This window comes from Cynoglossus semilaevis, chromosome 12 (assembly GCF_000523025.1).
Source record: "Cynoglossus semilaevis isolate Cse_v1.0 chromosome 12, Cse_v1.0, whole genome shotgun sequence".
In the NCBI taxonomy this organism is placed as follows: Eukaryota; Metazoa; Chordata; class Actinopteri; order Pleuronectiformes; family Cynoglossidae; genus Cynoglossus; species Cynoglossus semilaevis.
The window spans coordinates 17,694,645-17,704,116 of record NC_024318.1 but is presented as its reverse complement, the minus strand read 5'-3'; positions in this window follow the sequence as shown (position 1 = coordinate 17,704,116).

The window sequence follows — 9,472 nt, the reverse complement described above, 5'->3', positions numbered from 1 at the left end:
ATGCATGTCATTTTTCATAATTCACATGAGCACTCCATCTATCTGCTCCTGACCCGGCCACCCGTTTAATTTCTTAGGACAATTGTGGTCCCTGACTCAAACGGTTTGCCCACGCCTGTCCTAGCTCATCAGCTGATCCCGTGACTTTAACTTCAACATCTTTTCCTTTACTCCTTCGCTTTATGGGGGACACTGGAAGCTGTCCTCTTTTAGCGAACAAGGCCACTTTTGAATGATATCAATAAAATGGGACTGAGCAAAGGGGAAGTACTGACAAGGAGCGCCATTCTTCCCAGACTTCCCAGAGTTAGCCTCACTAGTTGGTGTAGCAAGCCCAGTTGACCGTGCTCTGTGACCCCCCTGTACCCTCTTGCTGACTCAATCGCTTGTTCTCAAAGTTTGACTCAACTCACCCAGCACAATTGGTCCATAGTCACAATGAGTGAGATGGGGATGAGGCTTCACAAGAGCATTGCTCAGCTGACCCTCAGCCATCAACCAGAGGGAGGTGAGAGGGTAAGAGAGGGTGAGAAAAGTGGAAGGTGATTTAGTGGCAAGAGACCATGTTGTGATCAGGCAAAAGAGAAGACGTGGGCTAATGGAACAATTCGGTTTTTCACAATTCGTTTTATTACATTCAAGAAAGGGTCGCATTGTTTCTGTGAATGCATATGTGCCAAATGTGTTTTTCCTGCATCATTTATAAGAAATAAATAAACTGGGCCCGGTGGCTGAATGCTGCACGTTGCGCTTTTTAATTCAGCCCGCCAAACTTTCCCAAATTATATATAATTGATACCCATGTTACCCCGATAGATGTTGTAGAAAATGATCAATTTTAGTATTTTAGCCTTATGCATTCACTATTCTTTTTTTTCTCTTATTACTATTATTACTATTCTTATTATTATGTGTGTATGTATTTATTTACGAATGGATCGGAAAAGGCACCTTAAAATGAAAGTTCTCTTCAAATTTCATGGAACCTTGCTTCAAACGTGTATGAAGACATTTAAGAGTTCTTATCTAATGTGTACCACTTCCTGCCATTTCTGACCTGCAAGAACTGAGTGGAAAGTAAAGGTGCCAGAAGCCCACTTAATGTAAACGCTGCAGTCTTTTATCTTGAAGTAAAAAAAAAAAAAAAAAACTGAGTCTGTAAAAAATAGCACTTACCATCTTCTGGTCAGTTTTGATGTCAGCTGCAAACCCTGGAAGAGTTCTCGCCTCGTGAAAAGTAGGTTGAAGAGAATCAGTTGAAGAGGAAAAATATTTAGATATATTTAATTATAATAGATAGGAACCTTAACATGGAGAGACTGTGGTTGATTCTTACCATTTCCCATTATACTATTATAATATATATATATACCTTACATTTATTGTATACAGCACTGTTTTTCTGTCTGAAAATAATATACTTTTTGCTGATGCTGGAATATTATTATTAGTATTATTTTTACAACATTCTTGACATTGGTACCACCAGCTTCAACAATTTCTATGACATGTGTCAAATTCAAGGCCCGTGGGCCAAATGTGGCCTGCCAAGTAATTTGGTGTGGTCCGTGTATAATTGCCTTATAATAACTTATCTTTTATCTTTATTTGTCATTGTGACACAGCACACCATGCACTTTGCATTTAACCCATCACCAAAGTGAACAGTGGGCAGCGCCCGGGGAGCAGTGCTTGAGGACGATGCCATGCTCAGTGCATCTCAGTGGTAACCAGTTGGTGGATTCGAACCTGGGGCCTTCCGGACCGAAGTCCGCTTCCTTTACCACTAGGCCACCACTGCCTCAAAATATAATATAAGTCCATGTTGCTGAACTTCTTAACTTGAAAATTATTGTTATTATACAGGACAATGTACAACATTTTAACTTGATATTGATATTAACTTGATAATAATTAACAATTATTAATATGTCATGGGGTAGTTACAGATCTACAGTCCTCCATTTGTGTTGCTGCTAGAAATATTCAGAGGTCAGAGGTCTTTTTGTAGATTTAGACAAAGCATATTACAGGGTGTTTAATGAGGAACAGCAAATATGAGAAAGTTGAGAGTGGCCAACAAGTATGTGAAGGTGGTGCAGGGCAAGGCCAGTGATCAGTCAGAAGGTTTCATGTACCATGATGTACGCAGATCAAAGTGAAAGTGAATTATTTATTATTGTGACATAGCACACCACTGCACACAACCAAATCTGACCTCTGCATTTCACCCATAGACAAAGTGAGCAGGGGGGGAGGGGGGAGCGACTCAAGCGCCCACAGAGCAGTGTGTGCCATGCTCAGAGCACCTGTGTTTTGCTGATGCTGGAATATTATGATTAACCAGAATGACTTTTATGCTAAGTAGGACACTCTGTTTGGTGTGCTCACACTTTATCCAAAATGTTCCTTGACAAGACAAACGAGCAGTAGCCGTTTTGTTCAGTGTTTGCCTAAATGGTTAGTAACTGTTTGGATAGAGTGGAGCACATTCTGTGCTCACATCCTCTCTTGTTGTTCTCTTCGGGTTGCTGCTGAGTCCAGTCCTTGGTGTGACTCTGCTTGCAGTGTAGGATGTCTGAGTCTGTATCGTGTGCTGAACTTGTCATCTGACCCTGTTTACATCCTGAGAACACCGATCGATACAGTCAAACACAGCCCAGGGGTAAGACTACACATGGGATATCGATTCCAGGTACCATACACGGAGAACTCCAAACGTTTTAATTGAAAATACAGTTTTAATGGCCATATGGACGACATTAACCAGCGGACACATATTAATACCAGATAAAATAAAGCTTTCTTTCATGATCGTGCTCAATAGAGTGATAGAAATCTTTTGTAAATAATTTGCTGACCAAAGGTTATTTTACATTATTCAATGAAGGTTGGCATGAATTAACCAGGCATCAGCTTAAAACTAAATTCCATAAAATGCAATATTTGTGCAGTAAATAATATGTACTTTAACCAATTGGGACTGAAAGAACGTACAATCACCACTAAAACAAGTATCCTCCAAAATACTGGCCATAGTGCTATAGATCTGGCACCGCTCCTTATATAATATAGTTTGAATACCAATAATAAGTCTCAGTTGGTTCTGACCGGATATTGGTTAAAATGTAAGCATTGTCCTATGTTTCATATTTGACAGGTCCTGACTGATCTGATTAGAAGCAGCCAAGTGCAGCTTGTGCTTTGTGTTTTATGTGTGTAGATAGATAGATAGATAGATAGATAGATAGATAGATAGATAGATAGATAGATAGATAGATAGATAGATGCGTGGCTAGGTGTTTTGCTACATTAGCAATTCTTGTGATTGCCTCCTTGGCTCCTTAGGAGATACGTAACAGTATTATCTGTAAGTTTGCCAAGAAACTAATGCTGTTTGCAGGTCCTTGACATGGAAAAGTTTGGAAACCCCTGGTTTAGGCTATACTCATTAGAAGATTGTATTAGAAAATTAGTCCAATAATTATGATTAGTTTTCAGAGGTGTGGACTCGAGTCGCATGACTTGGACTCGAGTCAAACTCGAGTCATCAATTTGATGACTTTAGACTCAACTTGACCAAATGTAAAGAGACTTGGAACTCGACTTGGACTTTAACATCAATGACTCGTGACTTCACTTGGACTCGAGCCCTTTGAGTCGACAAGACTTGATACTTTCTCCAAAACCCAAAGATTATAAGTAAGTTATTGAGGAGCGCTGTGTATCTCTCATTGTGAACGTGTGTGCGTCTGTGTGTGTATGTGCTGTCGGCACAACATCCAATCAAATTAGACCCACGTTGTTTTGACGCGATAATATCGAGCCAATCAAATTGCGGGACAATCAATGAGAAAGAGCTGTCGAACAATGCGCCGGTTAGAGATGAGTGGTAGGACTTTGTTCGGATTTAAAAACTACCAGATGGTCAACAAAAAACAAGTGGCAGTGAGTGGTAGGACTCGAAAGGACTCGAAACAGAAACGGCAGGACTTGGGACTTGACTTGACACTTTTCAGTCTTGACTTGGATTCGACTCGAACTTTGCCTATTTTGACTTGAGACTTGATTTATACTTGAGTGCAAAGACTTGAGACTTGCTTGTGACTTGCAAAGCAATGACTTGGTCCCACCTCTGTTAGTTTTGCTAATAGCCATGGGCATTATAATGTATGGTTAATGTAGATTTCTAAAGGCTAAAAAATAGCAGCCAAATAGTTAAAGCTGGCAAAATACAACAGGGGAAATTCACTGCATTGTGGAGAGGATTTGAAGTCAGAATATATTTTCAGAATTTTCCATTTCACTGGTTTTTCCAAAGAGAGAATGAAGAGGGAAAGCTAATAACAGCCTCGAGTGTGCCAGACATTACAGTTATTTTTTTCTCCCTGTAATACTAAAGAAAGCTGTAAGTCCATAACGAGTAATATCAACATTTTGAACGATGTAGTTAGGTTCAACAGCCAGCAGTAGCAGAACATTCTCTGTTAACTTAAAATGCTGTAGTAAATATGGTCAGTTATAACAACTGGACTGTTCAAACACAATCATTTCAGTTGTTTCCCTCCGGCAGGGGCTTAAGAGGAAAGCTTAGACTACAGTGCAGAACATTTCACGTAAAAAAAAAAAACTACTGCTTTTATCAGAACACAACTACAGTAGCCACTAACAACTTCATAGTGGCACATCTACATAAGCAAAACATGTCAAAATTTCCTTACTAGGGGATTTTTTACATTTGTTATAATCAAGCTGTTCTACTTTTATTTATGTATGACGTGACCTTTGCATTTTAAATATCTATCCATCCATCCATCCATCCACCCATCCATTTTCATCCGCTTATCCGTTACCGGGTCACGGGGGCAGCAGTCACCATCCAAATCACATTGCACCGTACCAACCCCCCAACCCTTCCTGCAGGTGGTGAGTCCACTGGAAGGTACCAACCGCCCTAACCAGGATTCAAACTTGCCCAGGAGGTGAACCCTGGGGTTCCACACCAATGACAGAGACATTGCCTCTGGGCCAAAGTGCCACGCATTTTAAATATATATGTTTAAATCATATATATATATACTTTCTTCCTTACCTTGTGTATATAATATGGAAGGTTTTTAACATTAAATGAAATACTATGGCTAAAGTGTCACAAAGTCAAGAAAACAGAGTATGAAGAAAGTCAAAAGCATCTGAAAGGTTTACACTAGAACATGCAGCTGATTTTGAAATCAAACTGAAGTCATCAGAATATTTTCACATGCAATTAGACTCCTTAGAAAAATTGCTGTCATCACCTTGTTGCTTTTCCCAGGAAGGAAATGTGCCCTCACACACACACACACACAGCTATTTTCATTTGCAAAATTAAATTGGTCAAAAGTAATCAAATTACGCTGCAGGTGAGTGCAGGTGCTCATTTGCTGCTGTGGTGACCACTAGCCCTAATGTGATTGTTCTGTCAGGTACGTTGACGCATCATTAACACTCCCTCAAACACACATGAATGTGCGTGCACAGACACACACAAACACATCCATCCTGTCCCTCTTGACAGCCTAATGGGGTCATTAGTTTGGAGACAAAGATTCCAAGAAAAACATATCTGCACGGTTCTGTTGTGGAAACCAGGAGTGGAACTAGCAAACATCTGGGATGGGAGGGACCTCTTTCCTAAGCTCACGACCACCCATCACATCTGACATCAAAGCAATGCTTCTAAATTTGTAATTTGCCCTCAATTATGGTGCCAGGAATGATATCTGCAGAGAACCATCACAGAACCCAGAATCATCGTGTCATACGCAGACAACGCAAACATCAATGCTGAGATTTTCTCTGGGATTGACCATGCTGGACAGGTTGTAAAGTGTCCAGATCAGAGGGACAGATAAGGTGGAGCAGTTTGGAGGAACAGTTAGAGAGGTGAGGCTGAGATGGTGGTGGTGAAGACTTGGTTGAGCAAAACAGGAAGGACCTCAGAGAAGATTTGTGAATATTGTGAAGGAAGACATGGAGATGGATGGTTTAAAACAGTGGTCCTCAATTTAATTTCCATCATGCCCTCCCCTTGGGGACAGAAATGTTTTCCCGCCCCCCCTTCCAACCCACACCCCTGCAAATAGAAATACTATTGAGAACCTGATAGCATGTATATTTATATCTGTACAAACCACTGTATGAGTTGCTGCTACCGGAGCGACTGGAGGCTTGTTATCATTTAAGCAGTGGTACACTTATGTCCAGCCCGCTTCCCCCAAGGTGGCCCGCCACCCTATTTGAGAAGTACTGACTTAAAAGCAGGGAAGGAAGGAGAACAACTGAACGTAACATACTGAACAGTAACAAACTGAAAATATGCTGTACAACCCTTTACCTGACTCTTAAGTCTTCTCCCAATTGGTTGATCCTCACCCTGTAGGCATCCAACCAAGTTGTAGTCATCATGTAAGTATACTGTATATCAGGTCCCTCCTGAACTTGTGCCCTCTGCTCTTTGTTTCCAGGTCATCAGTTGGGCAGACTTTGCCTCCTTTTCTGGACATCCAGGGCTATAGAAACCATTTTGACGGAGCGATCTGGCATAAACATTCGGAGAAATTCTGTTCCCTATCTGTGGCAGCAACAATAACGAATTAGTAGTAAATCGTAACCCTAACCCTTTTAACTTTTCATCGTCAATCTTTAACGTCAGCTACTTGTAAATCTTGTTGTGTAGTTGAATTGCAGTCCACACTCAACCTGCTGAATTCCGTAAGGCAGGTGTCAATTACATGTCAATTGCAGAAGAGAAGTAAGAGAGGCTACATCAACAAGAATAGATAGATTAGACCAGGGTTTCCAAACTATTCCATGCCAAGGCTACACAAAATGCATTAACTTCTGACCATGGACCTACAAAATATGTACGCCAAAGTTGAAGCTGTCACACGAGACACTTTCAGGTACCATCAGAAAATTGAGAATCTGATGATTACAGCAGGTTACTTGTTGTATGGTTCAGGACCAATGGTTGTAAAAAAAAAAAAATCCCTACCTTAAAAAAAAATCACTGAACAACAAATGACTGCTAATACTGAGCTCACAGTTCATAGACATTTTCCAAAAATTACTTTTCTGTACAATCTGTAAATGATAAACATAATTTTGTCATAGCTCTAAAAAGTACTTGAACAAAGGACAGGTAACTCAAGACAACGTCTAGATCTCATAACCTTTTAGCCATTGTCACGTTGTCTTACTGATCAGTTACCTTTGTAGGTTTCTTTAATGCATGAAATTTTTGTTCTGGCTCTGATGGCGATCTTTTCATGAATGGATTAATTATACATTATACAGTATTTTTTAGCAAGCATGATTGTGTGTATTCAGTTTCTGATGGCAGCTCACAAACCAGCCCGCAATGGGGTTCAATTCGGCCCACTTGATGGAGTTGATGGAGGAAAAAAAAAATGCTTCATGTTGGTGATGTTCATCCATCCATCCATTTTCATCCGCTTATCCATTATTAAATATGAATAATTTCTAACATACAGTATAACCTCAGTTGTTGAATGCCTTCCTTTTCAAACAATTCAGTTCACCAGTAAAGAATAATGAAATTGCTTTTCCTCTTTAAAGCTTTATTCTTTATTCAGTTGTATTTATCTTTTTTTTTTTTTTTTGTTAGATCTAATTAGTTTCATTGGTTTCGTGTATGAACTTGTGCACAAAATACTGTTTGAATAAGCAGTCATTCTCCCTCTCCTCGGTTTTCGTTTTCATAGATAATTTCCAGGAACTCATCTCTCTTATCGAACTTCTTAACATTTAAATACCACCGTTTTCCCTCACTGCTCTATTTTTTCCTCACATTCAACATCTCACAGTGCCTGCGTTACCCTTCTCCCTCACATATTCCCAACTCTATCTATGTTGCTGAGTAGGCAGATCAGCAAAGGAAAAAGACAGCTGTGAATACTTCAGTGCCTCTGTCTCTATTGACCCGCAATCAAAGCTCAAGAGAAATGCTGAGAATGAAATGTAGCCTACAGCCGTTCACTTCCTCTGGAAAAAGAAGGCTGGTGAATCCATTAATATCACTGATTGAATTCATTTTTTATATAGAACAATAAAATATAAAACCACAGCAAGAGGAAGTGCATTAAGACATTAAACTGACAGGAGAGAAAAAAAAAATAGTGAAATAGATAAACTAAATAAAGCTCTCCCCTTATTTCCGATATGGAAAACCTGGCCTACAATTTATTTTCAGTCCAACAAAAGCTACTATATCATTCAGCTTCTTGTAACTATTAGGACACTTGATTAAGTTATTAGTCCTGCAGGCATTGCCGTGACCTAAGTATAATACTTTTCAAAGTATTGCACAGGCCCTTGGATTTTTTTTTACTTGAACTATATATATATATACACACAGGAGCAACACCATCCTATATGATACCTAAGCCCAATGGCCTCAGCAATAAGAAGGTATGGGATTGATATTGGTTTCAGCAGATACTCCAAGTTCAGCAGATACTCCAAGTTGTTGTAGTTTTGTGTACCAACTCTGTACTTCAACAATGTATAACTTATATTATGAATAGAAATTAGGTCATGCCGCTCTGCAGTAAAGCTAAGGACTGTTTTTAACGACCGTAGCTAACTTCCGATATGAATGTTGTATTAGGATGCCTCAGTTTCTCTACCTAGCCTGTCATCGCAAATCTTTACCCCATAATTTTAACGTCAATGCATTATTTTTTCCCCCTATTCTATGATATTTGACACTAGTCTTTAATGGAATCACGTTGTAAAAACACCACTACAACAAATCCTATTTTGAAAGGATGCTTTCTCGATGGCAGGGTTCACCAATGTGGTGCCCTGTGGCACCCCATGGACAAGCTAAAGTGCCCATGGGGTATATTCAAAAAATATTACTAGTCAACAAGAGGGTCAAAAATTGGAGCAATGATGCAAGTCAAAAAGCTACTATATCATTCAGCTTGTTGTAACTATCAGGACACTTGACTAAGTTATTAGTCCGGCAGGCATTGCTGTGACCTAAGTATAATACTTTTAAGTATTGCATAGACCATTGGATTTTTTTTTTTACTTGAACTATATATTTATATTGGTTTCAGCAGATACTCCAAGTTGCAGTAGTAGTATCAAGCGTAAAGGTATCAGGCCATCCGTAGTTTTGTGTACCAACTCTGTACTTCAACAATGTATAACTTATATTATGAATAGAAATTAGGTCATGCCGCTCTGCAGTAAAGCTAAGGACTGTTTTTAACGACCGTAGCTAACTTCCGATATGAATGTTGTATTAAGATGCCTCAGTTTCTCTACCTAGCCTGTCATCGCAAATCTTTACTCCATAATTTTAACATCAATGTATTATTTTTTCCCCCCTATTCTATGATGTTTGACACTAGTCTTTAATGTAATCACATTGTAAAAACAACACAACAACAAATCCTGT